The 12,417-nt window shown below is 41.1% G+C and overlaps 1 protein-coding gene across 3 annotated transcripts in view; it reads left to right on the forward strand.

Annotated features, from left to right (window-relative positions):
* The first annotated feature begins 1,184 nt into the window (after positions 1 to 1,184).
* eya1 (EYA transcriptional coactivator and phosphatase 1) overlaps positions 1,185 to 12,417 on the forward strand; it is a 64,418-nt gene continuing 53,185 nt past the window's right edge. For all 3 annotated transcript variants that reach the window (XM_063874002.1, XM_063874003.1, XM_063874005.1), the window contains exons 1-2: positions 1,185 to 1,293; positions 5,939 to 6,008. The gene's annotated coding sequence lies outside the window, so the exon portion shown is untranslated. The remainder of the gene's footprint in view (positions 1,294 to 5,938; positions 6,009 to 12,417) is intronic.

Consider the following 12,417-nt stretch of genomic DNA (forward strand, 5'->3'; position numbering starts at 1 on the left):
ATCATCTGTGAGGAGCCTGCGGCGGTGTAATGGACAAACCTGATTAATTTAATCTTGTTGCACTCCATTATGGCTGCACTTTATCATTTCAACAGATGGAGCACCAAGAAATTAAAAAATGCTCTCAAGGATATGTGGCACTTTCATCCACTCGGAGCCGTTTATCTGAAGGTGTGTGGGCTGCGCGCTGAAATGAAGGCCAGCACGGGAACCTTCGGATGAGTGCATTTCCAAACCCAAATCAGATTACACGGACAGTCAATTGATGCAACAAATCATCAGGACTGTCTCGTGATGTATCGCTGAAGGCTGTTAGCGGCTGTCCATCCAATCATGCCGTCCAATGAGTTGATATTATCAAAGGAGTAGAAGGACAATTGCTTTACTGCATGGAGGCCTCTCGCACAAGCATGCACATTGCATTCAGTCAACTGCAGTCTTAAAATCAAGTACATGTTCCTGATATAGCCTGTTGTGTGCTGCAGTTTGACAATTCAAAGAGGTTAACACTACAGAAACTCTTAAATAAAATATATTTCAACCCTCTACTTCTTGCACTGTGGAAGTATATCAAGTTGTGCAATAAATCCCTATTTTATCAGCTAATTTGTCAATAATAAAGCTTTTCTTTTGCACGTGAAGCCTTAAATTAAAGCCATATCTACCTGTTTCCTCTCGTCATACTGCAGGTTGCATGTCTGACAATCAAACATTACAATTTCCTGCAGAATGTTTGATTTTAAATCCTTCTTAGAGGCCTAGAAAATGTAAAGTATTTCTCAACAAAGAAGCAAAGATGAGGCGAGTCTGAGGAATACATGCTGTGTTAAGTCACTGATAATGTTCCAACAGAAAACCATTAAACCTTGATGGTAACAAAGGTACCTACAGGTGGCGCTCTAGTTTACACCCAGAGACACAAGGAGAGTGTAGTGTACTGTATGTGAGGATCGTAGCACGTGTTGTTAAGAGGAGTTAAAGTGAATAAAAGGGGCACGTAATTAACGCTTTAGAATGAAAAAGGACATGTAAAACAAATGCAGTGTTCACCAAACGCAACATACAAGTCGAGTTTGAATGTGTTATGATATGTTTTAACATGTAACTAACACGTCACTCACAGTGTGCAGTAGAGTGTCTTCCTGCTGCTCTCCAAGCGCGCACTGACGGACGATGATCTATGTTGTCATGTCAGTGTAACCCTCCGCTGCTGTGTCACTGAAGATTTCACTCCTCGGAGATACGCGCGGAGACTTGTTGCGCGTGGTGACAGGAAGCTGATCCGGGAGAAAGGTACATGTGACGCACTTGTGTTTTGTTTTGTTTACTTTTGTGTTTGTTTGTCTTGTTTGTTTGTCTTGTTTGGTAAACTGACAGCGTGTATTGAGACATGTCCAACAGGGGCGTGGACAGCAGCTGTGACAGACAGGCAGCATTAGCTTTAATATTAGCATCCTAATGAGCTAATTAGTGTCAGCTGTTGCACAGGGATCAGTCCAAATTACAGCAGTGCTAATTAAGGCCTTGTGTTTGAAGTGTTTACCTTTCCTGTAGAGCATTTGGTGGCTTTTTGTTGCATTACCCTGAAATAAGTATCGAACACTGTTTTATATTCCATCATTTAGATGCTGTTTACCAGGCAGTAGACATATGAGTTCACTTGCATGGTGCAGCTTTATGAATAGATCTGAATCGACTGAAAAAACGTATTTAAATGCAGTTATTAGACTATTATGTCTTTACAGCTGCAACAATTAGTAGTCTCCCTTCTGCTTTGATCATTTACGTGGTTAAAAAGTAACTTTTCATGCAAACACGATAGATAATGCTGTCTCAACGTGAGATTGACTGCTTTTCTGTTTTAAATCAGATTAAAGTGACTATCTTTGAGTTTTGGACTGGTAAAACAAGATATTCTGACACTAGGATGGACTGTTTTCTGACCTTTCATACACAAAAGTTTGATTAGCAATACTCTTATGCCCATTTGTATACATATTTTGTCTGTCATGTTCCCTAAAACGCACATTGTGTAAGTCTAACATGTTTTCCTTGCAGATGCATGTAGTTCAAGTTGCATACAGAACATTTATCAAAATATAATTTGCCTTAAGTTAACAGCAGTTGTTCCTGGGGTTTTCTCTGCAGTCATTTTTCTGTCTAATTATTTCCTCTCTCGCTGCGCACCGTGCTTGACAGTGATGGATCGCAGGTTAAAAATGGACATTTTCTCCTCAGTTAGTGTATGTTGGATTGACTCAAGCATGCATGGACTTCTTCCCTCAGACCGGAGGACCTTGGAAAGATTGTGTTCCCCTCTCTGCTTTTCCCATCCCAGCGCGATACAGTTTGTCTTCATTTTCCTCCGACTTGAGCTCATTTTCATGATCTATAGCCCGAGCACATCATCGGGACAGAAGTGTAGGTTATGTCAAAGTAATGCCATCATGATTACAGTCTCTGCTGCAGACCGGGGCTCTCTCACTGGATCAGCTGGGATGGAGGGTCTCTGATTGGATGTTTTCCTTTGTCTCAGAGAACCGAGCTGTCAAATATCAGAAGTCCTCCGATGTCTGAATGTCAGTTTATGAAGCGGCCGTGTTTATGCACCTGGTTTAGTGTCAGGCTGAGGTCAGAGCTGAGGGTTGGCTCTCTCCTGCATAGACCGTGTGTGTTCACAGTGGCAGCACACTGCAGTAGGGTACACACACCATGTTTGCTGTCTCCATCTTGTTAGTCTTATCTCAAATAATCCGGAGGTGTCAGGTTCATAGAGTCCTGATGATGGTAATCGGACAGCTTTCTAGGAAATGCAAATACTGCCAAGGAAGTTACGTTTCCGGCTCGTTTTGTTTGTCAGTCTGCAGGATCCTTGTATGGGGAAGTTTTATACTTACTTTTGCTGGAAAAACTATTGTTTATATTCCATTTTCTGTTGATTACCTAATTGATTGATTATAATTCTTGTCATACTAGTAAGACCAACACTATTGAGATTTAGTCATGATCTGATGAGGCCTCAGTCCCGTCCTTGGTTTGCCTTCCTGCAGAAACATCAGGTATTTTATGAACTCAGTCAAAACCCATCCATTGAGACGTTACATTTGAAGCCTTTTCTTTTTCACGGGGTGATCTCACATCCTCTGAATGATATATATTTTACGGCCCGTCTTCCATCGACCCTGTGGAACATCTTGTTTTGTTTTCCTGCATTTTGTGTGTTCAGTGTGTGACCTGAGAGGCAACAGCTGCAGCCTGGACGATTTGGAAATGTTCTAAAGTGTGGTAGCACAGCGGGAACACTGCGATGTATCATGTCTGCAGCAATGAGCAGAACACGCTGTATTCACACATGTACCAGATTCCCGGTGTACTGTACATGTGCTTCACGTTTTCTTTAAGACTGGACTTCAGAGGGAACTTCTCCGGTCTGTTCTCCTCACTTTTGATGTTACATGCTCCTCCAATTACTGGGGCCAGCCGCCTCCCCGATGGTGTCCTTGGACAGATCTGTGAAAATGTTTCGGACCATTAATTCTGGATTGTCTTCATCTGTTTGCATAATTTCCCCCCATAACCGTTTTCCTCCCCCCCCCCGTGTTCACCGTCTGTGCTCTTATAAAGTCTTCGAGACATCTCAATTCTACATCTTTCAATACCACTGACAGTTGTTAAACTTTTACACTGTTCTGTACACAGCATGTGTGTTTTACAGCCTGCAGAAGATAGCTTTACGACATATTTTACGCTCTTATCGAACTTTCCGTAGACATGCAGAGACGAAGCCGAGCAGTCGGTAAACAGAAGAGCTAGTTTGTGCCGTCTGTTTTCTTTACCCTTATGCATTTTCTGGGTTTTTCAGTTAAGACTAATTTGCTGTCAGGCAGGAGGTTGTTTTTGCAACTCAGACAGACTCCAGAAATTAATTTATCCAAATAACCCCGTCCTCCTGGGCCGTGGAGGTGGGGACACTGAACGCCCCTCGGTGGGCAGCGCTGCGTTTGATGTCTGGAATGTTTTGGCTGACTTAGAGCAGGCGGCCGGAGAGCAGGGATTGCTTTCACTGACCCTCGGGATTTTTAACCATTTTCATAGACTGAGAACAAAACAACGTGAGGAGAAACGCCCGAGCTGATCTGCATCGACTCTGCTATCAAAAGAGAGAGGAAACATTTAAGTGGAACTGATTTAAGGAGATCTGTAGTTTTCTTAAGGGCATATTAGCGTCTCATAACATAATGCACGCTAAAAGGTCTTCTCTAGGTAATAATTCACCTAAAAATGAAAGGTTTTACATCAATTACTCACCCAGTAATACCTTTACTTCTGCAACAACTATCTGAAACACACATTTACAAACCCTCACACAACCTGTGCAGATGTTGCATGCTCACTACTTTCAAAACACATGCACCTTTATAGGAAAATCGACTATTTAAAAGACTTTTCAGTCCTTTCTTGTGCAATTTAATATAGTTTTGATCCCCAATTAACTTACGTTCACTAAGCATTTTGAAAGGTTTATTATTCTTTGTTGAAATGGGATACAAACAAAGAATTCAAGGTCAAATCTGAGGGAAATTGATGCAGAAATGGTTTTTTTTAGGAAAGCATTTGAAAGTTTTTTGAGGAAGAGCATTCCTTTAATACTTTTTTGGCATATCTTTAAAACTGTTCACCACATAATGGAACAAGTGACACATTTCTGTGAAGCATTAATATTTCAAACTCTACCCTCCGTACTTTAACTCACGTTTCCTGTTCTTAGTTCACCCTTAAGGCACAGTTTTGATCGGATACTAAGCTTGACTCTTTAACCTATCTCTAAAATATTACGCCATGTATTAGAATAAGTCCGTTATTAATGCTCTAATGAGGGGGTCATTTGGACTGAGGGCAAAGAAAACACGTGCTCCTCGTGATCACACAAACACTGTGATTGTATGGACGCCCTCATTAGCCGCACGCTCCGCTGCGGTGTCATTACTTATATCCAATAAAAAATCACCACATTAGTGAGATTAATAAAATGGGCTCTTTAATTAGGTTTTTATTAAACAGGCCTGGGGAGGGAGCGGGAACCGGGCGCTCTGAGTAACGGCCGCTTGAGTTTCCAGAGTAATAAATAATTCACGGCGCTGTGTGATGAGCTTCTGAGGACAGAAATCCCTAATGACAGCTTTTTATAACCTATGACTCAGTCGGCCATTATACTCCTCACACACACACACACACACACAGACACACACACACACACACACACACACACACACACACACACACACACACACACACACATTCCCTCTGCTTGCTGACGAAAGGAGTTGAATTACAGATACTATATACAGGCACTTAATGCAAGGAATTGAATGGAAAATATATAAGATTAAATCATTGCATGGTGACTTTCTTACTTCCTCTCCAGAAATACATATTTACTGATTCATTCACCAACCAGTCCCCTGTTATTTGAGATGCAACAACAAGTTGACTAATGAATAAGTAAAAACTGATAAAACGTTCATGAAAATGTCATATAATCTGCTTTGCAGCTTCTTAAATATTTAAATATATTGCATTTCTGTAATGTATATCATAGAGTGAATATTTTTGGGACTGACAAAATAACCATTCAAAGACATATTTGGACTTTTTCTATTTTTCTGACATTTCATACAACAAATTGTTCTTCAAATATCCTAAGAAATTGTAGATAATTATAATAATTGTTCATTTCAGCCATAGATGAATGTTTTCTTTGCTAAATCTCATGCATGCTGTACGAAATAGTTCATCTTAATGGTCAGAAATACGTATTTTACAGATTTAATTAATCAACCAGTCTCTTTTTCCTCTTTCTGAAGTGTTAGAAGTTAAAAATGCATTGATTTCGGTTGAAAATGTTCCTAATTTCTCTCTGTTGTCCTTCCCCCGTCAGGTCCATGCAGGAGGGAGTGGCGCTGACCCTAAAGCTGCTGAGTGTGTGTTCGTGTGTGTGTCTGTGTGAGGTAAGTGACTGAATAATTGAGCTTCTGCAGCCGGCTTCGGGCCTGCGACTGATCAAGTGTTACTCTGTTTGATTGGCATAATGGCACCGTAGCCCCCCAGGTAGGGTCAGTGCGAGCAACATCTGGGCCTTTAATGCATCGTGCACCTCCCACAGTGAGAGGAAGTGCCTTATATGGTCGTATTATTGTTTCATTTAAGAATAGCGGGTTCATTTTAGATGCAAAAAGATGGTGTTTCTCAGCGTTAGTGCAGGCGGATAAATCTGGAGCTCCTGATGGAGCGCCTGACACCAGAGTTAGCACAGCGCTCAAGGTTTATAGCAGTCCAGCGGACATGGGCAATTAGGCCCAGCCAGTAATTTACAGTACCGCTCGCAGGTGGCGACCCGCTCCGAGGCCGGGACCACCGCAGTTACAAATGAGAGGAGCAGCTCCAACTAAAGCAATCAGAGATGATAAAACGCTGCATGCATATTTCACTCCGGGTTTGGTTTTGTTTCTCGTGGAAGGAATAACAAACGGCACCGGGTGATCCCCTGCAGGATGAACGATCACTTTACTCGTTGTTGATCTTTCTACGTCAGCGTGCACCCCCTCCCCCTCTCACTGCTACCTATTAATTATGAAATACTGTAGCGCTCGCCCGTTCCTTTTTACTGCCTCTTCCTGCTGAACCCGGCGTGAAGGGCTGCTGTTCTTCAATAGGTGTATTAAAGTGAGAGTGTGAGGGGGGGGACCTGGCCCCCAGCACCTGGGTTCTGCAGCATTATGTCATCAGAGTCAAGGCAGCAGAAAAACAGGCTGTTTCACACGTTATCGACACCTTCACACATGCTGCAGTAGGACCGGGCTGCTCCTCTTTACTGCAGCGCACACAGGCATACAGAAGGTTTATCATAGAGCTGCAATTAAAGGTCATTATTCATCGTTAAATACTCCAAATATTCTCAAAGACCAAGGCAACGTCTTGTTTTGTAACCTGAACAACCAAAGACATTCACTTTAATATGTACTGCAGAGAAAAGCATGACATTTCCATATTTAGGCAAGCTTAAATGTTAGATTTGTGAAAGGTTTATGAAACATGACTTTAAAGAGTGTACACTTAATCAGTGTTTTGAACCAGGTATCCATAAAATAACAGAGCATAGTTTAAACGCTTTGTTTTGCCACCCAAAGATATTTACCTTAAAACAATATAAAAGCCTCTCAAATCGCCATATTTGAGAGGCCATTTCTGCAGAAAAACTTCCTAAATAATGAGTTTTCTACAACATTTAGCAATTATTTATCTGTTTCTTATTACCTCAGAAAATACAGAATATAGCATTTCAAATTTCAGAGATATTTTTGTGTGGATTGAATCGTTACTTCCTGGTGTGTGTTGGTTTACGGCGTGCAGACTGACTCTGAGTCGCTGGATTATCGGGTCAGATGAGTGGCAGGACCCCCGGAGGCCCTCTTCCCTCTGTTATCCCCCCTGTCAGCACGTAGGCCTGAAAGAGAGCTAAAACCATCCAGGCCAACACAGCATGGTGCTCCGCTTCCCGTGATGCACCACTGCAAGGCCTGTTTCATTAACTGGGGGAGTGTGTTGTGCAGGGAATGCAGTTTAAAATATCTTAAATACTAAAAAAGTGGAAGAAATGAAGCAAACAGAGAGTCACAACACAGAGATAATCCCCAAAACAAAACCAAGTAAATAAATGAATGAAACCTCCTCAATTGATCAACCTTTAGCCATTATTATAATTTTTTCTGTAAGATTTTACCAGAAGTAATTTTGTATACCCAAAAATAAATGGGTATAAGCTCTAAAATGTAAAAAGCCTCGTTAAACCAAAAAAGAAGATATTCCTGATTTAAAAACTAACAGTGTTCACTGTGGCCTGAGTTACAGTGAACACTTAAAAACATGTCATGTACCAAAGAACAGGAAACAATCAGTATGATAATAAAGTATAATACAATTATCCCCATTGAATCTATTAAAAACAGCCACAAAAAAGCAAGACATTTGATGACGTTTCATCAATCGATTAATAGAAAAACCTTGAAGACAGAAGAAGTTCATACATCATGAAAATAATGATTCTGATCAATATTTAACACATTAAACACTAATTGTTATTTATAATCTTGTATTAATCCTTAATTAAACCCCTTGGCTGTGGATTTTAAGCTCCGTCTATTTTTACGTGTTCCATTCATTCATGGCACTTCCTGTTAATAGGCGGAGCGGCTAATTGGCTCACAGCGCGGTGATGTCAGCAGCAGCTGTGTGTGTGTGGTCACAGCGCTCTGCTATTTCAGACCTCCGTCCAAAAGAAATAAAGATTAAATTAAAAGCTGCTTTGTCCCTCAACAGAGGGAGGAGTATTCCTGATTTATATCCATCTTATATCTGTGACCCGGATCCAAACTGAGACAGATTCTGATCGATGATGTGAGGCAGAATCTGTGGAGGGTGGTGCAAAAATTCTCATTATCCTTCATTGATTAGTCCACAAAAAAAGGAAATAGGGTTCCTCCAAATGGAAGTGGATGACTTTGAATCACTCTTGATTGTTCTCTAGAAAATATTAGAATATTAGATTTTATTTGCACAAATCAGACAGAAGTAAAGCTTCTGTTAGCTCTCAGCCCTCTTGGTTGTTTCCCAGTGTGCTACTGGGACAGAGTTCTCCTCCGCTGCTGTTTAGTCTCTCATTAGTCTGGAGGTGACAGGAAGTCCGTTCGATTGACAGGCACAGAGCAGATCCTCCTTTATGTAAACCTTCCTCTAAACCACCACTGAATTACACCATTATTACTCCACCCCTCCTCCTCCTCCTCCTCCTCCTCCTGCCCAAATGAGAAAGTTCTGCAGTTCAGAAGTTCACATTTTGGATCCGTGCCGGAGCTACTTAAGGCCGGTGACGTTTTGGAGGAGAACAGGTGCTGCGGGTGACATAATTCTGGCTCCGTGTTAAAACCCTTAGACATTACTCCCCGCCAGAAGTGCTTTTACTCCGTCCATTTGTGCATCTGACTCACGCAGGCTGATGAAAGTGGATAGATAGTGACGTGCATTCTGATTTACTTCCATGCAAACAAACAGACGCCCATCTTGGACATGTCTGCAGGCGGAGGGAGCTATTTTCTCTCCTCCTCTGTTAACTCCTGGCACGTCTGCGTCGGACAGGAATGCCGCTCAGAATGCAGAAAATATATTTAGTTCTCGCCAACAGACAGCAAACGGCACCAGAGGGTCTGGCCCTGTGTGAGAACGGTTATTCCTGTCGCAGTATGGACTTTCAATTACTGTAATCCGCCGCTGCGCTCCTTCAGGAACATCAGGGCCATCAATGCAGGGATGAGGCACCTGCTGCATTTACAATTGATTGCACTCATTTCATCTAGTATTTGAGTCTTTAATTGGTTTGTATTTGTCTTAAATTAAAGCCTTTAAAATGCTCAAACATGGGAAATACATTTCTATGAATAATCTCTTGCAAAAATATAGTTATTAAAAAATAATGGACTAAATATCCCGTACAGTTTACGTCACGCAAATCCGGACAGCGGAAAATATTTGCAAATAATTGCCCTGAGATTTAATTCTGACTAGGATTTAAAAGGTTGTTCATCCATCTGTCCTTAAGCTGTAAAAACCCTTTATTAGAAAATGGATATAGCTTTATTTCTAAATAAAATACTGGTATTTTTGGATATGTTTTAAGCGTCAAACAAGGGTGTTAGTTTGGGATTGGTGTAGAAATTAACGTGTTCACGCTTGCCTTTTTTTACTGGCGTCATTAAAAAAGAAAGAAAGAAAAAGGCGTTAAAGAAGAGGAAACTGTTTAATCCACCTGAAAAACATGGATTTATCTGCACAAATGAAGAATCCACTCGTTGTTTACTGCCTTTATATCCATAGTTTAGTAAGAAAAGAGGAGGTACGATATATAATATCTGCCTGCTTTGGTTTAATAAGAAGTGATTGCATGTGAGAGTTAACGTGCACTCACTGTTTGTCATGAGTTTCTTGAAGCCCATTAATAGGAAGGTGCTCATGGACACTGGAAATACCCCACAGCTGCACACTGACTGCTGGTCCATCTGACACACACACACACACACACACACACACACACACACACACACACACACACACACACACACACACACACACACACACACACACACACACACACACACACACACACACACACACACACAGACTGCAGGGGACATGTGTGCAGTCTGAATCCAAAGAATACTGCCCAGCAGGGTTCATGTTTGCTTATTACAAGGCTACGTACTTAATAAAGTTAAAAGTAAGGACTAAAGTAATTAATCATTCATCTAAAACATTTGTAATTGCTTTTGCCAAATAATAATATTCATCTTGCTGTGTGTAATAATCAAAATTAAAGGTAGAATTGCAATTTCCTGAAACATTCCTAGTAAAACACAAGATAGAAAATGAAAACTCTCAAATCTAATAAGACTGCATAAAAAGCATTGATCTGTCATAAACAATGGACTGTAAAATGCTGTAATTGACCAATCAGAATCGAGTATTCAACACATTGGTGTAATAATGATTTAGGAAACATATTTAAACTGCTTCTACTTCTTGACATTCAGGGTGTCTTTATTTAGGGAGAGCCTGTGAGGTCTGTGCTCATATTTGTCGGAGGTTTTCTTAAAGCTGGTTAAATCTCTGGGCAAAGCCGGGTGATTGAGCGGGGATGAGCGTGGAACAATGGAGCGATCAGTGAATTACCTGAGGAGCAGCCAGCGTCCCGGAGCCGCTGCAGCTGTGTGTTTGCATTAGGAAGCAGTTGCTGCGCACACCTCTGAGCCGCTCTAATTGCTGCGTGATTCCTGCAGAGCTGTCGTACGTGTCTGCTCTCTCTAACCTGCACAAAGAGCAGTGAAGGCCACTCACTGGATAAGTGGAGGCTTCTGCAGGAGAGCAAATACCTGCTGGCAGGAGCTGTGTCCCCTTAAGCTCACATTGTGGTGGTGTTTGTCTTGAGTTAGAGTGACTGAAGTGCATTGTTTAAAGCTGAAGCTGTTGATTATAGTCATTATCTATTAATCATCTGCTCTTTACCATGTCAGAATATCTAAAAGTAGTCTTTAAATGTCTTGTTTTGATTTCAATTATAGCTTGTTTCATGGTAAACATCTTATTTCTAAGGCTATTTGAGCACATCTCTAGTCAAAACCAGATTTAAAGTTGTGCTTTTACATGATTCTGCTACAGATCTGTCAATTCAATCCAAAAATCGATTAGTTAGTCAGTCTCTGATAAAATTGGTAACTATATATGTGTTTTTGTGACCTAATATGTAATTTTTTTTGGATGAAATGTTCAATTACCTTGCTCTTACACACTACTCGCTATTGCATTTCAAATCAAACACATGCATGCATTGACAGAATGGCATTTTGAATCATACTTGTGTTATTCTGGACTAAAAAGCACCAGTTTGACTGACATAAAGTCCCTGATGTGAGCAGTACCTTTAAATACTGGAAACTTTCTAAATGTCCTGGAGGAGCTCTCGGTCGAGTCCCAAACCTTGGGAGATCTCTAATGAAGGTTCTACCTTCCAGGCAGGCATCTTTCTCCCAATGACAGTAATTTACATATGATGTATTTAGAGGAGGAGAGGGCAGGCTAATTCTATTTGGAGATTTTCCTTTGTTTTAGGAGTCATTAGCAGCTCGCTCAAATCTAATTTTTACAATTTCATCAGGCCATCTTGGAGAGCCTCTGTGAGCTCATCAGAGAGGAGCATTTATTGCTAAGTGTTCTCTATTGCATTAGCACGCAGCGGAGCGGCCGGGGCCTGCTACAGACGTTTGTGTGGAATCCAGTTAACACTCCGCCAATTCCTTTTTTATTGGGACACAATCAATTTTTATTCATTTTAAAGCCAGAATGCTTTCTTTCATTGTGTGCCTTCCCCAGCTTATTACGCCCTAAACTAATTACCCAGTTGTTTTCACAAAATGCTAATGTTTATGTTAAAGATTTCCTCCTTCCTGACGTGCACACACATACTGAGACGTCCTAATGCCAGTCCCTCACATGTGTTCTTCATCATCACTCGTTTCCCACAGTGTGTTTAAAGCTGAATAATCGCATGCATTTCATTTGTAGAAGCCTGGCAATAACAATAAAGTCTGTGTGAAGAGAGGGCTCAACATAAAGCAGCTTTTAAAGGGGATGTTAACCCTCTAAATATGTCATCATAGAGCGTTTGCCTGCAGGATTTTGACCCACGTGAGGTGAAGATATTGCAGAGTGTGTGTCCTCACTGCAGTGTGATAATTACAGTGCTTAAGTGCTCCTGCATGGAGACAAACCCCTCCTCTTATTCACTGAGACGGTCTTTAATGGCTCCCATTT

Source organism: Eleginops maclovinus, chromosome 21 (assembly GCF_036324505.1).
Source record: "Eleginops maclovinus isolate JMC-PN-2008 ecotype Puerto Natales chromosome 21, JC_Emac_rtc_rv5, whole genome shotgun sequence".
In the NCBI taxonomy this organism is placed as follows: Eukaryota; Metazoa; Chordata; class Actinopteri; order Perciformes; family Eleginopidae; genus Eleginops; species Eleginops maclovinus.